At 40.4% G+C, this 18,340-nt stretch overlaps 1 protein-coding gene across 1 annotated transcript in view; it reads left to right on the plus strand.

Moving 5' to 3' along the window:
• SPATA16 (spermatogenesis associated 16) overlaps positions 1-18,340 on the plus strand; it is a gene marked incomplete at both ends in the record, with an annotated part of 238,626 nt that overhangs the window by 209,264 nt on the left and 11,022 nt on the right. The window lies entirely within an intron of this gene.

Genomic DNA, 18,340 nt, shown 5'->3' on the forward strand with positions numbered 1-18,340 from the left:
ACAGCCAGCCCCAAGGGACTCTGTTGCATCTAAGAGAGCTCAAGTTTCCTGAAATCAACTCAGAGGTCCCCAGATGCACATAGAACACAGAAATCAACAGCCTACTGTGCTGCAAAAGACTCTGGATGTGAAGAAGATTGGGCTGGGTAAGATAGACTCAGCCCCTGCCTAGATATCTAGACAGCAACTCATAAGTTTACTGAATATTATAGAATAAAAGGAAATATTTAATGACCTATGGATATAGCTTGAAAATAGCCTGGTTTGGGATATTTAAAAAGCCATCTCTGAGAACATGATATTTATACAATATTTAAGTTATACACGTGAAAGGGGAGATTTCCAGAGGGAACAGTTTTTGCATGCACGTGCGCGTGCACCCACATACACACACACACACACACACACACACACACACAGAGGAAAGAACATATTTCAAAATGAAGTACAGAGGCAATAGAAGTTGAATTACAAAAGACTTATAAATTGAGCTAAGGATTAGGAATGTTTCAGCATGTATTTATCTTTTTTTTAAAAAAAAAAAGGTTTCTGAGACATCATTAGAGCTGTGGTGAGAACAGACTAAGGGGCTACGGTGGTCATGCATGTGGAATGTGCATTTGGTAAGAGAAGGAAATGGTGGAGACCATCTAGGAGACCTGGCGCTTGCTTGGTCTGAGGTGGTGGGCATAAAGGCATGAAGCCAACAAAAACTAAAATATTCAGGAAGCCAAAGTTTGGGGCCATATTCACCGATGAGATATGGGAGTTGAGACAAGAGACAAAGTTAATAATGATGCCTAGACATTTGCTTGAGCAACTGGACAGGGGACAAGGAGAAGTTTGTTAATGCCATTCACTAAGGAAGGAACTTGTTATGGATTCAACTTTTAGCTGAGCATATAAACTCCAGTCAGGAAACCATACTAGCTATTTGAAAAGAAATTTAATATAAGAATGGTTAAATAACTATGAAGTTATTAACTAGATATCTGAAGATGCAAAGGAGAACACTAAATTATTGTAGAGGAAGCAATTAAAGAAAGCAGCCATTATTCTTTAGGGCTGGTGAGTCATAAGAGTTTGGAATGACTAAAAATGTAAACTTGGATCAGGAATTCCTCTAAGCAAACTCTTAGACATCTACTAGGTGCTGCCCTGCTGCTGCTCTTGGTATCTGTGAGATCAAAAGAGAGGTCCTGAAGGGCTGGATCCCAGACCCCTGAGGAGAGGCACTACCCCACTGGTGCCCTGGGGAGTGTGGGGGAAGGGAATGGTCCTAAAGGTAATCCTGTAGCTCTGAGAAAAACTGGATCAAGTGCTACTGTAGAAAATAATTCATGTGTCTGCATTGAAGAAGTTTTGCTGGAAAGATGCTTACAGGAATCCCGATGAGGACGAAAGTAAACAAGTAGCAGAGAGGGTTGCTCTCTTAGCACTTCCTTCTCTAGTGCCCTCTGCTGACAGAAACTAACAGTTGGTGAAGCAGATTGAGGTTTGCTGAGCTGTCAGCCCCAGAATCACAAGAGCAACCACAGAAGGGTGGGTATGGAACTGAGAGCCTACAGGCTAATAATTGGCACAAAAGTGCATTGAACAGGAGCCTGGAGTTCTGGATAAAAGACTGAAAGGGAAAAAGGAAAAGAATGGATGGCGATAGAGATTTCTTAGTCATTGGTCAGTTACTGTGAAGTGAAATCATTTGAGTGGGCAACATCACTTTGCAGCAGTCTAACTTTTAAATTTCAGAGACCAGCCAAAAAAGGTGGAAGAGATTGGCATCTGTCTACATCTTGAAGACAACTACTTATTTCACCTACTCTAAGCTAATATTTCTTGATGTTCATATTCATAGGAGTACTTAGCCTGTGACTTCTTGCTTTGTCCCTATTTCTGTTATTTTGCTGTATAACAACCCTAAATGTAGTGGTTTTTAAAAATTTAGTATTATCTCAGATACATAAGCTGACCAGACTCTGCTAGGCAGTTCTTATACAGTTTCTCTCACCAATTTCAATCAAATAGCTTCTGTACATGGGGTTGGAATCTTGTAAAAGCCAAGATGGCTGACTCACATAGGTGAGTGTTGACACAGTCCACTGAAGTGGTTGACTGGTGGGCCTAAATGAGTTCTCTACATAGAAATCAGGCTTCAAACAGCAACACAACTAGGTTCCAAAAGGAACTCTTTCAAAAGAAAGGAAGTAGAAACTATTGGTCCTCTTAACAAATAGTCTCAAAACTGGCCCAGCAACCTTCACCATGCCCTGTTGATCAAAACAGTCACAGGCCCGCCTGCATTCAAAGGGATGAGGCATGAATTCCACTGTCAATGGAAATGTGGTTTGAGTATTCAGTGAGAGAAAAAATAATGGCTCCTGTCTAGGAGACTGTGCGCAGGAACAGAACGACTCCATGTCCCAGGCTGGAACGCCTACCTCCCCACACGCAAGAGTCAGGAGGACAGTAATGTCAAGGCCTCCCAGGCCTCCAAGTTTGGAACACTGAAGAGCCACTGCATCCAACCATTGCTGTCTAGAAAGACTCACTGGTGAGCAGCCAGTCTTTCCAAATTAAAAGCCCTGGTAATGATCATAGCTTTCTAAATGAAAGCTCCTGAGAGGTCTTTAGGAAGATGTGAATGGGAGGGAACAGGGTGCCAAATTTTTCCCAAGGGCTTTTAATTTGGTTAATGGGACTCTACAAAGGATGATCCTATCACTTTCAGACAATTCCAGTAGCAAGTAAGTAATTTCCCTTTACTGCTACAGAGTTAATTTGTGTGTGCAGAGAAAAAAAATTAAAAATCTAATTGTATAAGCCACATTGTGTTCTGAGCTCACTAGAAGTTGATATCAGCATCGCCACCTCAGAGATCTGTTATCTGTAATAGAAACAGCTGCCATACCTAATGAAAACACTTGAAATTTTCATCTGAAGCAGCAGAATTATAGCAGAAGCTCCTAGTTCTGCATAGTTAAAGGGTCTGTCAGAATCCCCATTACCTAACACAATTTTCTGGGCTCTACTTTGTTATAGGTCTATAAAAAGCCTATCAAGATGAAATTTGATTCATGACAGCTGACCTCCTATCTACATTTTTGTCTTCTTTGAAGTTTCTCTAAGAACTCGGAAAGAGAAGGAATAGAACTATTGTGGGTTTTTTTCTCTCCTGATTGACCAGAATTAAAATAAATTCTTCACAGAGTTTTAGGAAAGTAGTAGTTGTTTTAGTTTAGTTTTTCAGAGGATTTCCTTTCTAGTAATTAGCTCAAAAAAGATCTATACACATTGGTTTAACTATAGAGATACAAAAATAGGCAAGTTATTTCCAGGTATGGTGGTGCATGCCTATAATTCCTGACTTAAAATGCTGTGACAAGAGGATCACAGGTTTGAGGCTAGCCTCAAAAAGTTAAGATGCCCTCAGCAACTTAGCAAGAACCTGTTTCAAAAAACTTAAAAGGACTAGGGGTGTATCTCAGAAGTAGAATACCTCTGGGTTCAACCCCCAGTACCAAAAAAAAAAAAAAAAAAGAAGAAGAAAGAAGGAAGAGGAAGAAGAAAACAGAGGAGGAAGAGGATGAGGAGGAGATGGCAAGTTATATGAAAACCCTGAGATTAAGTGTGGCTAGCATGTGCAAAGAAGAGCATAGAGGACAGGGAGACTGGAATTTAATGAAAAAGTAATAAGACATTGCTTAAGAGAGGACTTAACACTTTGAAAAATTACCGTAAGATGCTAAGTCGAGAGTAGATCGAAAGTGAAGTGAAGAAAGAGTAGGGAAACTAGTTAAAAGACAATAACTAGTCTTTTAGCAACAGTAATGCCTTGAACCTTAAATTAAGCCCAGGGGGTGGCAGTATGGGTCAGATTCCATTGTCTATTCAGAAACAGTGAAAAGGTTTATTCAGGGAGAGGTCAGTATTGTAAAAACAAATAAACAACCCAAACACCCTGAACTAGCAAGTAGGAGACAAATCTGTCAGAAACTAGGTCATAAGCTGCTTCCTTCTCTGGGCCTCAGTTTTTATATCTGTAAAGTAAGAATACTGGACTTGAAGTTTCTAAGCCTTTTTCCAGTTCTGAATGAGTGGGTCTTTTGAAAGCCAAACAAGAAAAATGAGAAGATAACAATTCCTATGTCCTAAGCTCTAAGAAGAGCTTAGGAATGTGAAAACATTCTCCTACTGATGTCATGTATGCAAACTCTCTGACCATCATGAGGTAAAAGGTGAACAATTTTCCCAAAGTCACATGGTCAGTAACTATTGGAGCCAAGATCTGAGCTGACTTTGAAGCAGAAAACATTTTTATTTTTATTTTTTTTAGTAGAACTAGGAATCAAACTAGTAACATTCTACCTCCAACCTTTTTTTTAATACTTTTATTGGCACAGTATAGTCCCATATCATAATGTAGTTCACAGTGATAGTGACATACATGCACATAGCATTGGTGAGACCCCAAAACAGGGTCTCACTAAGCTGCGGATGGTTTCACTAACTTGCTGAGGCTGACCTCGAACTTGAGATTCTCCTGTATCAGCCTCCCCAGTACTGGAATTACAAGAACAGACCATGACACCTGGCTTGGAAATTAAACTCTTTCTTGATAGAAGCCCAAGATGTGTGCTGCCTGAAACATCCTGAGTGGCAAGCCTTGTTGTGAGACAGACTGTTACAGATAAGTGTAAGGCCAAGTGGCAACTAAAGTGACCTCTAGCCAAAGGGCCATAAACTATCCCAGTTCATCTTCAGTCTCAATAAAGTTCTTTCTGAGTCAAAGACATCACTAAGGAATTTGGGGTTAAATATATTCTTTAGCCCACTTGTATAGAATCCTCCTTCTCTGGTCTGTCCTTTTGTATCTGTCACCAGAAAAATACCAAGCCTAATTCTGCAAATCCTTGACCATTAATTCAGCATCCAGCCATAAGACATGGAGCAAATCACAGCCTTCTGAGAAACAGAACAAATGAACACCCAATCCACTCTCAGACTCTATGACTTTGTGTTACTGACAATGGAACCCAGATCTCCACTGAAGTCTTATGGACTAGGCCTGCAGGTAAATAAACAAAAGGGTCTGGAAGAAAACACTTGCCAATTATTAAGTTAAAAACTCTCATTTCTTTTCACCAAGAATCAAACAGTTAATACTCTTTCTGCAGTTCAGAAGAAAAAGTTATTTGCTCTTTATTTACATAATCTAAATGTCTCACTGAGAAGATCAGAATTTAACCTGGCATAACATAAAATATCATCTTATTCCTCTATACCTCTGGGTCGCTGACTTGAGACTAAATTAATAAAATAAACTTTGTTATTTTTAAAGTAATGAGAAAAATACTCTAGCATATAATCACATATTTGTGAGATTTCAAGGGAAAAATGCTACTTTAAAATTCTGCCTGGTATCATATATCGAAAGCATCAATGAATCCAATTAATGGAGCATAAGTGAATATCTTCAAACCTTCCATTGAGTGTATTCAGAATTATTTACCTCTTCACATTCCTTTTGATCTCAAAGTCTTAACTTATAAATCATACTGTCATCAGACAGAAATAGCATTTATTGATATACTAATTTGGTCTTTTAAGATGAAAGTGTGATAGAATCATATGTCACTTAGCAACTGTGTTCTCTGCAAGACTGTTGACATAAGCAAAGCAAATGGAGAAGAATACAAATTTGGGGAATGGGCAGGGGCAGTTGGCTGAGGAGAGAGAGAGAGGGAAGAGCAAATTGGAACGTTTTATTTACTTTCCACATCAGCATTCAAAACCGAATCCTTCCAGGAGCCCTTCAGAGCAAGATTGAACATGTGGCACTATCATTCATCGGCCAGTCACTTGAGCTAATATGTGGTTAGGTTAGCACTTCTAAGAGCACTGGTGTCTGTTCAGAGATTCAGTAGCCATATCCCTCATTTACAGAGCAGTTTTTCTGGCAATCAGGCTTTTCCTGTGTGTCTTGTTCTTTAAGGAGTCTCCACAGATTTATTGCATTTTGATTGTGAATCTTCCAACTTCTGGTTATGGACTTCTGCATTAGCATATCCCCAAATTCCTTTATGGTGTGCGCGCCAAGCACTGCTAAGCATTTCTATCCATGGCATGACGTGCAGCGTGCAGGAAGCCTTAGTGCTCTCCTTGCCCGACTAAGCCAGGGAAAAGAAGAAAAACTCTGAGAATAAACAGGGAGAAGAGATGCATAAATCTAAACACGGCCAGGTTCTGGAATAAATTTTTTCAATTCTTGGGATGTATTGAGTCAGCACCAGTAGGTATCCAAGCCAGCCCCTCTAGTAGAGAAGCCCCCACTAGAGCCCTGCCAGCATCTCATGATTGTGGCTAATTCCAGGAGCAGTCATACCTGAAGGGAGGGCCCTGTCCTTAAATGTCACACACAGCAAGGCCAAGTCTTGCCTGAGGAACTGAGAAAGCCCAAAGCCTTGGTCTGGCCATCTCCCCACCACAGTGCGATGTTTTCAATCTACATGGTGAATTTCAGTTTTACTCAAACATCTTCCCCCTCTGACTGGAAGGGAAAAGAATGGAGTAAATGTGTTTTGTCAGTCAGTGTTCCATCACTGTGACACAATACCTGTCATAATATGCTTAGTAAGGTGAAAGGCATATTTTGACTCACAGGCCATGTGGGTTGTTGGCCTGTTGCTTTGAGCATATGGTGGCATAGTGCATCATAGTGGTAGTGCATGGCAGAGAAGGCCTGTTTACATCATGATTGCTAGGAAGGAGAGAGACAGGAAGGGGTTGGGGGGCCCTCAAGGACGTGCCCTCCACAGCCTAACTTCCTTCCCCTGGGCCCCACCTACTACTAGAGTTCTACCACCTCCTGATAGCTCCTGGGCTGGGGACTGACACTCCAACAGGTAGCCCTTTGGGGGACAATCAAGATCCAAATCATAACATCTGTTAAACATATTCAGCAGCTGCATCTGCTAATTAGCCGCATCCCACCTGTGCTTGGCCTTGTCTCCATAACTAGGAGTGCTTTCTTTATAACCTCTGTTGGCTGAAAATACTGTCTTTTAAAACTTTGATGATTTGGCAGGAAATTTCTGCTTCAGAAGAAGTATTTCTAAGCAAGGATCAAATTCTAGTATGGCCCTCATCTAGGGAGCATGTATCCAAGGAGCTTAGCAATTTTTAAACAGGAGTTTTTCAAGGTGCAGACAAAGCTAATCTGCCAATATGCACAAGGACCTAAAGTACTATCATCATAAACATAAAATACAATGTTACCCAACAAATTATCAAACTTTCTTAGCCTGTCTGAAGCTTAATTTTTTATAACTATCGCAATGAAACAAGCTACAAAAAAATTTATTTCATGTACATAAGTTCATACTGATGATGACAAATATTATCAGTGATTATTATTGGTGTATTTATGTTAAGAACTTCAACATATTATCACACTGAATGATTGCAGCAGCCTTCTGAAAGAGACACCAGTATCTCTACTTTGAAAGATGAGGACAGCTGGGTGTGGTGGCGCACACATATCATCCCAATACTTGGGAAGCTGAAACAGAAGGATAACAGGTTCATGGCCAGACTTAGCTATTTAGTGAGGACCTCTGCAATTTAGTGAGACTTTGTGGTACCACACGCTTGTAATCCCAGCACTTGGGATGCAGAGACAGGAGGATCGCACAGATTCAAAGCCAGCCTCAGCTACTTAGTGAGGCTCTCAGCAACTTATTGAGACCCTGTTTCCAAATAAAATATGAAATAGGTCTGGGAGTATAGCTCAGAGGTAGTAAAGCCCCTGGATTCCACCTCCAGTACCACAAAAAAAAAAAAAAATTAAAGAACAAGAGACGGACATTTGTAATCCCAGCATTCGGGAGGCGGAGACCAGAGGATCGGGGTTTGCGGACAGCCTCTGCTACTTAGCGAGGCCCTTCGCAACTCAGTTAGATCCTGTTTCAAAAAATAAAAAGAAGCCGGGCGTGGTGGTGCACACTTGTAATCCCAGCGCTTGGGAGGCTGAGACAGGAGGATCGTACAGGTTCGAAGCCAGCCTCAGCTACTTAGTGAGGCTCTCAGCAACTTAGTGAGACTGTTTCCAAATAAAGTATAAAATAGGTCTGGGAGTAGAGCCCAGAGGTGATACCCCAGTACCACCAAAAATAAAAATAAAAATAAAAATAAATAAACAAATAAATAGAAGAGAATATAGAAGATGGCTGTGGTCACAGTGGCAACCATGGCCACAGTGACAATAAGTGGCAGCAGCCAAATAGGACATGTATTCCTCTGAGAAACCCTGGACATCAGATTTTGGTTTAATATCTGATTGGGACAACATATACAGACATTTATAGCCATGACTTCCTACCTAAAATATAAGAGAGAAGAGACAAACTTAGATGGCAGAGGCAGTGGCAGTGGTGGTGGTGACCAGTATTTAAAAGAGGTAGTTAAATCCAATCCAACCCGTCTTGAACTGTTGGAGAAATCTGCCCAAAAAAGAATGCTCCTGCCCCACATGCTCAGGAATTCTGGACAACATACTATGTAAGAAAAATGCTCCGGGAGGAGGGCCAAGAGGGTGGCAGCAATCGCGGCCAGTATCTGGGAGAAGCAGGTAGATTCACTCTAATCCCCCTAAATTTTTGAGGAAATATCCCCGAAAGTCAACTGCACCTGCCCCACATGCTCAGGTACTCTGGACAACATACTATATAAGAAAAACGTTCCAGGTGCGTCAGATGAAGCCCCACATAAAGGAGTCAGCAGGCACCACCACAGGTCCCAGGAGCCAAGGGCGCTCCTAGCCGCCACCCTGCTCTGCGCAGCGCTGGGTCTGGGTGCGCTCAGAACTGCAGAACCCGCTCTCCATGGTGAAGCTGTGGGCCTCCGCTCTTGGCGGGGAGATAAAACACATTGCTACTAAGTACTTGGACCCCAACTTCTGCAAAAGACATGTACTGTTTTCTTTTACTAAAAAAATATTGAAGAGAGAGGAAGATGGCAGCAGCTGCGACTGCAGCAGTGACCACAGCCAGAGCGGTTTCGTTGGCAGTGGCTGAATAGGACACGTATCCCTCTGAGAAACCCTGGACAACAGATTTTGATTTCATAGCTGATTGGGACAACACACATAAACATTTCCAGTCATGACTTCCTATCTGAAATATAGGAGAGAGAGTGGAAAATGGCGGAATTAGAGGCAAGACGGCAGCACGACGCCCGCCACTTCAAGAAAAGTGATTTTTGGAGGGATATCCCAGAAGAGATCAGAAAGCAGACTGCTCCTGCCACCCATGCACAGGAATACTTAACAACAACATACTCTAGGAGAGACCAAGAAGGTGGCAGCGGCAGAGGCAGCCAGTATTCAGGAGAGGGAGACGGATCCAACCAAATCCACCTTGAATTTTTGAAATCTCCCCAAAAGTGACTGTTCCTGCCCCATATGCTCAGGAACTCTGGACAACATACTATGTAAGAAAAAGAGACAGACTAAGATGGCAGCAGTGGCAGCAGGAGAAGCAGACAGTTCCAATCCAATCCACATTGAATTTTTTAAGAAATCTCCCCAAAAGTAGACTGCTCCCACTGCACATGTGCAGGAATTCTGGACAACATACTACGTAAGAAAAATGTCTGGGCAAGTTAGAGGGGGCCCCGGAGCCCCACCATATTGCTTGGCTGGCTAGCTGCACCGAGTGTTACGGGAGACCTCAGCTCACGACCTCTGCGCTCATCTGTGCTGCGCTGGGAACCAGGGTGTGCTTGGAGCAGCAGATCCTGCTCTCCGTGGTAAGGCTGCGAGTCTCCATTTTCAGTGGGGAGATAAATCCATTACTGTTAGGGAATTGGGATCACAGCTTCTGAAAATAACATGCTCTGTTTTCTCCTACTTAAAGAAATATATATATAAAGGGAAAAAATGGGAACCTCTGTAAATGTCCTGCCGACAGTGACAGGGACTGGAGCCTGCCATGTAGCGAGGCCAAGCCTGGAGCCTGCTAGGCCAGGCCCAGAGCCTGTTGCGCAGCAGGCCTGAACTGGGCCCTGCTCCACAGCAAAGGGCCAGCGGGCTTCTTCAGCTGTGTGGCCAGGAAGCACTAGAAGCTGCAGCTGCCTCACCTAACCTCTCAGCAGATTTCCAGGTCCAAGTGACCTCTATTAGAAAAAATTGGTTGTGAGTGGATCATCCTGTCAAAGTTACTCACCTTCTGCTTTCAGGTTTTCAGTAAGTGGGAATAAGTGTGGAGAAATAGAAGCCCTAATACATTGTTGGTGGGATTGCAAGTTGGTGCAACCACTTTGGAGAACAGTACAGAAGATCCTCAGAAGAAGGAAAACGAACTTCCCATATGATCCAGCAATACCACCTCTGGGTATCTACCAAAAAGAATGAAAAACAAATACCAAACTAATGCATGAACAACCATGTTCATAGCTGCAGAGTTCACCATTGCCAAACTGTGGAACCAGCCAAGATGTCCTTCAACGGATGAGTGGATTTCAAAACTATGGGATATGTACACAATGGAATATTGCCCAGCCAAAAGGGAAAACAAAATTATGACATTTACAGTGAAATGTCACAAAAAATAAGAAATCAGATGCTTTTCTTAATATGCAAAATATTAGGGAGAAATGGGTAACAGGAGGAACTCTAGATAAAGAAGGGACCCTACAGAGGAGCAATGAAGGTGACATATCTGAGGGGATAAGAGGGAGGATAAAGGAAACTCTTTAAAGCACATGATGTGGCCGGGTGTGGTGGCGCATGCTTGTAATCCCCGCGCTTGGGAGGTGGAGACAGGAGGATCGCACAGGTTCGAAGCCAGCAGCGCTGGCTTAAGAGACCCTGTTTCCAAAAATAAAAAATAGGTCTGGGAGTGTATCCCGGAGGTAGAAGGGCTTCCAGGAACCCCAGTACCACCAAAATAAATAAATAAATAAATAAATAAATAAATAAATAAAGCACATGATGTATTTAAACATATCAAAGTCAGTCAGGAAGCCAAGCATGGGTAGGTGGGAAGGGGAGGGAAGGGGTTAGAGATTGGGTAGGGGCTGATTGGGTGATGTGTGCATGTATATCTCCACAAATTTTTAATTCCATTGAGATGTATGACTATAATGCACCAATAAAAATTTATGTAAAATAAATAAATAAAAATAAAATACTAAAAAATAGAACTGGGGGTATAGCCTGGAGGTAGTATGCCCCTGGGTTCCATCCCCAGTACCACACCCACAAAAAAAGAAGGAAAAAAAAAACATGGCTGAGGGTGTAGCTCAGGGGTAGGATGCCCCTGAGTTTAATTCTCAGTACTGTGAAAGGAAGGAAGGGAGGAAGGAAGGAAGGAAGGAGAAAGAAAGAGAGAAAGAGAGAAAGAAAGAAAGAAAGAAAGAAAGAAAGAAAGAAAGAAAGAAAGAAAGAAAGAGAGAGGAAAGGAGGGATGGAAGGAGGGAGGGAGGGGACAAGAAGCTTGGTAAAATTAACAAGGAAACTAGCCCAAATTTGTAGTGGCAGGGTTTGGTTTTAAATAACCTCTTGAGTCAAAGTTTCAATTTTTGTCATCAGATGGAACGTTTGTATTAAAACAACTGCTAAAAGTCAGTGGCACCAAGAACACTGCCTAACCTAAGTTCGGAGTCTGTAAGGCGGCCAGCAAGACAGACTCTGAACCTCCTTTGTGACTGTGTGTGGGAAAGAAGCATCAGGGACTGTTGCAGGCATCCTCCAGCCTCTCTAGAGCACAGCCTACTGCCATCTGGACTCTTACCCATATTGCTTTGCAGCCGCTACCTGACCAAATCTGAACCCCAGAACCCATGACTCTTCTCTGATTCATACCACTCTTCCTGTCTCCCCTCACCATCCCTCCCTTTGGAGAAAAATGTTTAAGTTTGTTTTAATAGCTCATCATTTTCCCTCTTCTAGCAACTTCAGGGCTTCAGGAAAACAGTTTAGAAATCTAGTCATTCCTATTGCTCTGAGGGTCACCCTCTGGTGAGTCATCTGAATTTAGCATTCTGAGGCACACCAGGCTTTCAAGGAAAGCACAATTTAATAAGCACATATTGCTTTAAAAAAAAAAACCACCCCATTCTGCAAGCTTTACCGTCACAACAAAAAGTCTTGAGCCTGGGATCAAACCAACATGTTGTTTACCTCCTTCACTTTCTAAGCTCTCAGCTTGCCTGACCCACTTATAAACCAATATAGGGAACTAACTAAACAGAAATTGTAAAGGCTCATATTATTTCAAACCTATTAGCTTTTTTATCTTTTCAAAAGGTTTTTAAAAATGCATCTTTGAAAAGTGCAGTATAATATTGATTGGGAAGCTGGGGAGAAGACCTATATCTCCATTGTATGAACAGTTAAGTTTGCAGTTCATTCTACAAGTCACTTCCTTTAAATTAACAAAAGTGTCTTCTTTGCTCAGCAGCCCAGCATTTTATTGCATGCATTTTATACAGTTGGTTTTGTAATTCTTTATAGTTCTTGAAAATAAAAGAACAACAGCTTATGATGCTTGGTAGCTAAATGAACCATAGGACATCTTCCATTCTGTATGGAAAGTGGGATTAATACAGAGGTCACAGCAATTGACTTTTAGCACATTCAGTCATTCCTAATATACTCATTGAACCTTTCATCTTTTGGAAAAGGGCAAAATAAAAGTGCCTTTACATGTAGCTCTACTGGAAGGTATGGATCACTTGCCATTCTGACTATGGCTTTCTTTAAATAGCACATCTGGAGCGGGGGACAAGGTTATGATCTAAAACACATGCAGATTCTCTCAGTGCAAATACCCCCACATCATACAGCATCATCAAAACTGTATAAAATGTATGTGTACTAAAATCGCTTACTTTTGTAGAAAAAAACTATAGAAACACAAGATGGGCGGTGATGTATGTTGAAGAGGTCTTACCTTAGAGATTTGGCAAAGTTAGGCCCATCTTTTATTGAGTTAAAAACAATTCAACACTTTTGCTTCCCAAAATCTCTATTAAATAGAAAGCCCTTTTGGCTTCTTCATAATGAATAATCCACTATTTTATATTGATGAAAATATTTAGAAGCAACTGAGAAAATTGATTCAAGAAATAAAAAAAAAACTTGAAGTAGAGGGAGAAAATTATTTTTTAAAAAACCTTATGATAAGCTGGGTGTGGTGGTGCACGCTTGTAATCCCAGTACTTGGGAGGCTGAGATAGGAGGATCGCACAGGTTTGAAGCCAGCCTCATCTACTTAGTGAGGCTCTCAGCAACTTAGTGAGACCCTGTTTCCAAATAAAATATAAAATAGGTCTGGGTGTATAGCCCGAAGGTAGAAAAGCCCCTGTGTTCCACCCCAGTACCAAAGGGGAAAAAAATAACAACCTTATGATAGAGTACTTCTACTTCTGAGAATATAGACAGATATATGCTTTCTATATTCCATTACATATATTAAAAACTCTGGCATTATGTATTTAAAAAAATAAGACTATCTAAAATTGGGGTAAAGAAGGAGGACAGAGATGTGGGGACCCAAGGAATTACATGCTGAATTTGTGTTTGTTTGTTTGTTTGTTTGTTTGGGTGTTAGGGATTGAACCTGGGGGGCATTTTATCTCCAAGCTATAACCCCAGCCCTTTTCAATTATTTTATTTTGAAAACAGGGTCTCACTAAATTGTTGAAGTTGTCCTTGAACCTTCAATCTTTCTGTCTCAGCCTCCCAAGTAGTGGGATTACAGACCTACACCACCACTCCTGGCATCATCAACATCAGCATTATTATTTTTTGCTATTATAATTTTGACTCATATATCCCACAGTTGGAGCTGAATAGACCAATGTCTCAGAAACATCATCACATGCAGACTGAAATAAGAGCTCCAACAAAAGTTTGTTCTCTCTCTCCTCTCTCTCTCTCTCTCTCTCTCTCTCTCTCTCTCTCTCTCTCTCTTCTTCCCTCCCTCCCTCCTTCCCTCCCCCCTCCCTCCCTTCCTCTAGCTAAAAGATAAAAGAAGGAATAGTTTCACAAGACAAAAACCTCTTAGACAGTAATTTCTCTACCCTAGCCAAACACCACAGAAAGCAGGCCAGTCCCACCCACATCAGCAAAGACCGAGTTGGAACGATTAGACTTTATCCTCACTGGACCACAGCAAGGTTTCCCAATTTTCCCATCTTTACAACGTGGTAGCCAAGAAGACAAAGTAAGAAGCATAGAAGAGGGTACGTCTCCCCTCCCTAGTATGCTGGTATGGCATGAGAGGAGGCCTAGTGTGGATTAGGATTTTCACCAGCCAGTAACAAGTGATGAGTCTCCTACAATGTAGTGTCAATGAAAGCCACATGGGGAAGAGCAATGAGATATTGCTATACCTCCAAGCTAGTGAGGCATCACTAGAAACTGATGAGAAGCTAACTCCAACCCTTTGGTGGACTTCTGTCCCCACCCAGAAGTAACAAGGCAGTACACCTTCCTTCCCCTTCCTTCCCCTACCATCCCAGTGTTTGAAAATTACAACTAAATCCAAAAAATTTAAATAAGATATAATCTCATAAAAATGCCCCAAAATGTCCAAACAGATCACTCATCATAACAAAAACTAGAAAGACTCTAACTGAATGAAGATAACAATCATCATGAAAATGATTTAATAGTATTTATAAGCATACTTAAATGACAAATCTTAGCAAACAAATAAAAGCTCACCAAAAAAGTAGAAAATATAAAGGCACCAAAGTGAAATTTAGAACTAAAATATAAAATAACAGGCAAAAATAAAAAATAAACAAAAAACCTCTAGTACATGGATCCAAGAGAATAATGGAGAAGACTGAAATAGTCCATTAGATGAAAATAAGACAATAGAAAATATCCAACTAAGAGGAAATAGACTGGGAGAAAATGGACAGAGCCTCTGGGCCTGGTGAGACTATAATGACCAATCTGAAATTTGTGTCATCAGAGTTTCAAAATAAGACTAAAAGTGAGACTGTAAAAGTTCTTAGAGAAATAAACTGTTTTTCCAAATTGGCAAAACACTTAATACTAAGATAAACCCAGGGAAATTTATATGAGGATACATCATAGTCAAACTTCTGAAAACTAACAACAAAGAATCTTCAAAGCAGCAAGAAAGAATTCAAATGACAGTGACTTTTTCATAAGAATACATGGAGCTAAAGTGGCACAATATTTTTCAAGTACTGAAGGAAAATAATTTTCAACCCAGAGGGCTATGCTCAAAGAAATTTTTAGGAACGAAAAAGAAGTCAAAACCTTCCTAGAGAAAAAAAAACCTAAGAAAATAGCAAACCTACCCTGAAAAAAAAATATGTCTAAAAAAAGTCATTTGATGGAAAAGAAACAATAAAAGAAAAACCTAAAATATCAAAAAGCTTAAATAACAGAGTTATCAAAACTGTGAGTAAACACAATAACCTTTTCTTCTGCTTCTCATTATATTTGATAGTAGAAGCAAAAACAACATTATACAATGTGATTCTAAATGTATGTATGTAAAGGGAATATTTAAAGTATACTATAAATTGAGGAGAATAAAGTAATGACTTCAATCAAAATGAAGACATCAACAGCCTAAATAAATTATGCAAATACACACACACACACACACACACACACACACACACACACACCATATATAATGTAATACCTAGAGCAACTACTTAAAAAACTATGCAAAGAGCTACACCAAAATACTAGATAAATCAAAATGGAACTCTAAAATTGTGTATGTACTCGCAGGAATAGTAAAAATAAAATAAACTGGTATGCTAAACTCTAATATACCAATAATTATATTAAATTTAAATGACATAAATATAACATTTACCAGATAGAGACTGGCAAAATTGATTAGAAATGTGCTCAAATGCACCTCAAATATAATGGCCTAGGTAGGTTAAAAGTGAAAGGATGAAAAAGGATATACTCTATAGAAATTAATAAAAGAAAAGAAGTGGCGAACAATATCAAAGTAGGTTTCAGAATAAACAAAATTGCCAGAGACAGAAAGGGAAATCCCACAATGATAAAAAGAATAACCCACTTCTGAGTGTGTGTGCACTAAAAAACAGGGCATCAAAATATATGCAGCAAATATCAGTAGAGTTAAAAGGAAAAGTAGACACATACAAAATTATACTTGAATATTTCAACACTCTTCTCTCCACAGTTGACAGAACAATTAAACAAATATAAATCAAGGATATAAAATAACTCAGTTATACCACAAACCAATAGCCAATGCTATCTGCCAACATTTATAAAACAATTCATCCACCAACACAATGTACATTTTTCAAATGCCCATTGAACATATAACAAAATAGACCATATCCTGAATAATAAATGAACCTCAACAAATTTTTACAAACTAAATTTATAAAGAATGTGTTCTCTAACTGCAACGAGTTTAAATTTGAAGTCAATAACAGAAAGATAACAGAAACATCTTCAAATACTTTGATAATCCATAGATCAAAGAAGAAATAGAATAATTACATTAAATTGAAGAAAAATATGGCATATCAAAATGTATGTTATATAGATAAAACAACACAGAGAAATTTATAGTATCAAATGCATATATTATAAGATAAAAACCTCAAATTAATATTTGAAACCCCATATCAAAAATTTAGAAATAGAAAAGCAAAATAAATATAAAGCAAGTTGAAATAAGAAAATAATAGCCGGGCATGGTGGCTCATGCTTTTAATCCCTGTGCTCGGGAGGCAGAGACAGGAGGATTGTGCAGGTTTGAAGCCAGCCGCGCTGGCTTAAGAGACCCTGTTTCCAAAGAAAAATATGAAATAAGTCTGGGAGTGTAGCCTGGAGGTAGAAGGGTTTCCAGAAACCCCAGTACCAAAAAAAAAAAAAAAAAAAAGAAAGAAAGAAAATAATAAAGATGAAACTAGAAATCAATGAAATGGAAAAAGAAAAAAGAAAACTTGATGCAATAGAGAGCTAAATTTTGAACAGACCAACAAAATTTAAATCATCTAACAAGACTAGTGAGGAGAAAAGGGGAGAAGACACAATCTCCAATATAAATATAATATAGGAGATGGCGACCGAGAAAAGCGGGGCTGAAGAGCCTCGCTAACAACCAATCTCCATTACCACAAAATCAGCACCTTTCATAGCCAGAAAACACTATCACCAGAGAAACAAAAAAATCACCAGGCTCCACAGAGAAAGCGGTCTGAGAACAGAGCTCAGAGCCAAAGAGGAGATACACTGGACTCATGCCCGAGGACGCGGCAGCAGTGCCATACTGCTGGCGGCAGCGGCGAATTCACCGGACGGCTACAGCAAGCCGAGGTGAGCCGCTGCGGAACAGCCAGGCGGGATTTTTCAACGCAAGGAACATCTAAAGCTCCCAGTGGCTGAGCTCAGCACACGCTGCAAGAACTCAGAGTGGAATTCAAAACCAAGAAGAAATAAGCCAGCCTCATGGCCAAGGGTGTAGCAGCGGCGCCATATTGCCAATGGCGGCAGCAGCAGCGAATTCAACGAGTCCAGTACAGCTACATCTGCGAACTCAAGAACAGTGAGTCAAATTGCGGGCCACAGGGGAGAAATCCCAGTACTGTACTTCCTGGGACTTGACCCAGTGGGGGAGTGGCGGTGGCAGAGATATCACACCATATGAGAACGTGCAACCTGGCACCCCCTATAGTTTAAAGCAGCCTCTATCGATTGCCTGGGTCGGAGACTCTGTGATACAACCCAGTAAAGGAGTAGTGGGGTCTGAGATACTACAGACTCGAGATCCAGAGCACCTTAAGTGAGGTCATAGTGACCCAAGGGAAGAACCCAGAGAAGGCACAAACTTCCTAAGTCATGGGAAAGAGGAATAACACTGGAGCAATTAATGCCCACAACCCCACAACATCAGAACCCGATAAAACAGAAAATCAGAGATTTCTAGAAGATCAAATCAGGAAAATAACTGTAGAAATAATAGAGGTGCTTCGAAAAGAACTCAGAGAGAGCCAAAAAGAGATAAAGAATGCAATTAATGAAGTAAAGGCCTCAATTCAAAGCACAAACAACCGATTAGACCACATGGAGAACAGAATCTTGCTCTTAGAAGATGATCATTCCAAAAATGAACACATAGTTTCTAATCTAGAAAAAAATATCTGACAGCAGGAATCTGACATTGAAGAAATATGGGCCCATTTTAAGAGAGCTAACCTAAGAATAATTGGAATAGAGGAGGGAAAAGAAAGTGAAAGCAAAGGGATCAACAATCTCTTCAAGGAAGTAATAGCAGAAAATTTTCCAAACATA

The sequence above is a fragment of the Muscardinus avellanarius genome (genome assembly GCF_963383645.1).
Source record: "Muscardinus avellanarius genome assembly, chromosome: 5".
In the NCBI taxonomy this organism is placed as follows: domain Eukaryota; kingdom Metazoa; phylum Chordata; class Mammalia; order Rodentia; family Gliridae; genus Muscardinus; species Muscardinus avellanarius.